Source organism: Amblyomma mixtum, chromosome 10, assembly GCF_055824585.1.
Source record: "Amblyomma mixtum isolate Tamu chromosome 10, ASM5582458v1, whole genome shotgun sequence".
NCBI classification, from domain to species: domain Eukaryota; kingdom Metazoa; phylum Arthropoda; class Arachnida; order Ixodida; family Ixodidae; genus Amblyomma; species Amblyomma mixtum.
This window is the reverse complement of record NC_143021.1, coordinates 44238775-44242100: the sequence shown is the minus strand read 5'-3', so window position 1 is coordinate 44242100 and position 3326 is coordinate 44238775.

The following is a 3326-nucleotide window of genomic DNA, read 5'->3' as shown; positions in this document are numbered from 1 at the left end:
ACTATGATGCTTCTGTCAGGATCGTGCCATGCTCGGCACATAACCTATGTTGAGTTCTTTCGTCGCCCTGTGCTAGCGCTGTTTCGAGTACGATCTGAAACCAAGAATCCAAGACACCACCCTTCTGAGTTTCATTTCTTCTCCATCGATGAATTGCGTTTCACTCGTTCTTGAGGATTTCCGGAATCGTTCCCTGTGGACTATGATGCTTCTGTCAGGATCGTGTCATGCTCGGCACATAACCTCTGTTGAGTTCCTTCGTCGCCCTGTGCTAGCGCTGTTCCGAGTACGATCTGAAACCAAGAATCCGAGACACCACCCTTCTGAGTTTCATTTCTTCTCCATCGATGACTTACGTTTCACTCGTTTGAGGATTTCCGGAATTGTTCCCTGTGGACTATGATGCTTCTGTCAGGATCGTGCCATGCTCGGCACATAACCTCTGTTGAGTTCTTTCGTCGCCCTGTGCTAGCGCTGTTTCGAGTACGATCTGAAACCAACAGTGCAAGACTCCACACTTCTGAGGTTCATTTCTTCTCCATCGATGACTTACGTTTCACTCGTTCTTGAGGATTTCCGGAATCGTTCCTTGTGGACTATGATGCTTCTGTCAGGATCGTGCCATGCTCGGCACATAACCTCTGTTGAGTTCTTTCGTCGCCCTGTGCTAGCGCTGTTCCGAGTACGATCTGAAACCAAGAATCCAAGACACCACCCTTCTGAGTTTCATTTCTTCTCCATCGATGACTTACGTTTCACTCGTTCTTGAGGAGTTCCGGAATCGTTCCCTGTGAACTATGATGCTTCTGTCAGGATCTTGCCATGCTCGGCACATAACCTCTGTTGAGTTCTTTCGTCGCCCTGTGCTAGCGCTGTTCCGAGTACGATCCGAAACCAAGAATCCAAGACACCACCCTTCTGAGTTTCATTTCTTCTCCATCGATGACTTACGTTTCACTCGTTCTTGAGGATTTCCGGGATCGTTCCCTGTGGACTATGATGCTTCTGTCAGGATCGTGCCATGCTCGGCACATAACCTCTGTTGAGTTCTTTCGTCGCAGTGCTAGCGCTGTTCCGAGTACGATCTGAAACCAAGAATCCAAGACACCACCCTTCTGAGTTTCATTTCTTCTCCATCGATGACTTACGTTTCACTCGTTCTTGAGGATTTCCGGAATCGTTCCCTGTGGACTATGATGCTTCTGTCAGGATCGTGCCATGCTCGGCACATAACCTCTGTTGAGTTCTTTCGTCGCCCTGTGCTAGCGCTGTTTCGAGTACGATCTGAAACCAACAGTGCAAGACACCACCCTTCTGAGTTTCATTTCTTCTCCATCGATGACTTACGTTTCACTCGTTCTTGAGGATTTCCGGAATCGTTCCCTGTGGACTATGATGCTTCTATCAGGATCGTGCCATGCTCGGCACATAACCTCTGTTGAGTTCTTTCGTCGCCCTGTGCTAGCGCTGTTCCGAGTACGATCTGAAACAAAGAATCCAAGACACCACCCTTCTGAGTTTCTTTTCTTCTCCATCGATGACTTACGTTTCACTCGTTCTTGAGGATTTCCGGAATCGTTCCTTGTGGACTATGATGCTTCTGTCAGGATCGTGCCATGCTCGGCACATAACCTCTGTTGAGTTCTTTCGTCGCCCTGTGCTAGCGCTGTTCCGAGTACGATCTGAAACCAAGAATCCAAGACACCACCCTTCTGAGTTTCATTTCTTCTCCATCGATGACTTACGTTTCACTCGTTCTTGAGGATTTCCGGAATCGTTCCCTGTGAACTATGATGCTTCTGTCAGGATCTTGCCATGCTCGGCACATAACCTCTGTTGAGTTCTTTCGTCGCCCTGTGCTAGCGCTGTTCCGAGTACGATCTGAAACCAAGAATCCAAGACACCACCCTTCTGAGTTTCATTTCTTCTCCATCGATGACTTACGTTTCACTCGTTCTTGAGGATTTCCGGGATCGTTCCCTGTGGACTATGATGCTTCTGTCAGGATCGTGCCATGCTCGGCACATAACCTCTGTTGAGTTCTTTCGTCGCCCTGTGCTAGCGCTGTTTCGAGTACGATCTGAAACCAACAGTGCAAGACACCACCCTTCTGAGTTTCATTTCTTCTCCATCGATGACTTACGTTTCACTCGTTCTTGAGGATTTCCGGAATCGTTCCCTGTGGACTATGATGCTTCTATCAGGATCGTGCCATGCTCGGCACATAACCTCTGTTGAGTTCTTTCGTCGCCCTGTGCTAGCGCTGTTCCGAGTACGATCTGAAACAAAGAATCCAAGACACCACCCTTCTGAGTTTCATTTCTTCTCCATCGATGACTTCCGCTTCACTCGTTCTTGAGGATTTCCGGAATCGTTCCTTGTGGACTATGATGCTTCTGTCAGGATCGTGCCATGCTCGGCACATAACCTCTGTTAAGTTCTTTCGTCGCCCTGTGCTAGCGCTGTTTCGAGTACGATCTGAAACCAACAGTGCAAGACTCCACACTTCTGAGGTTCATTTCTTCTCCATCGATGGCTTCCGCTTCACTCGTTCTTGAGGATTTCCGGAATCGTTCCCTGTGGACTATGATGCTTCTGTCAGGATCGTCCCATGCTCGGCACATAACCTCTGTTGAGTTCTTTCGTCGCCCTGTGCTAGCGCTGTTTCGAGTACGATCTGAAACCAACAGTGCAAGACTCCACACTTCTGAGGTTCATTTCTTCTCCATCGATGGCTTCCGCTTCACTCGTTCTTGAGGATTTCCGGAATCGTTCCCTGTGGACTATGATGCTTCTGTCAGGATCGTGCCATGCTCGGCACATAACCTCTGTTGAGTTCTTTCGTCGCCCTGTGCTAGCGCTGTATCGAGTACGATCTGAAACCAAGAATCCAAGACACCACCCTTCGGAGTTTCATTCCTTCTCCATCGATGACTTACGTTTCACTCGTTCTTGAGGATTTCCGGAATCGTTCCTTGTGGACTATGATGCTTCTGTCAGGATCGTGCCATGCTCGGCACATAACCTCTGTTGAGTTCTTCCGTCGCCCTGTGCTAGCGCTGTTTCGAGTACGAGCTGAAACCAAGAATCCAAGACACCACCCTTCTGAGTTTCATTTCTTCTCCATCCATGACTTACGTTTCACTCGTTCTTGAGGATTTCCGGAATCGTTCCCTGTGGACTATGATGCTTCTGTCAGGATCGTGCCATGCTCGGCACATAACCTCTGTTGAGTTCCTTCGTCGCCCTGTGCTAGCGCTGTTTCGAGTACGATCTCAAACCAAGAATCCAAGACACCACCCTTCTGAGTTTCATTTCTTCTCCAT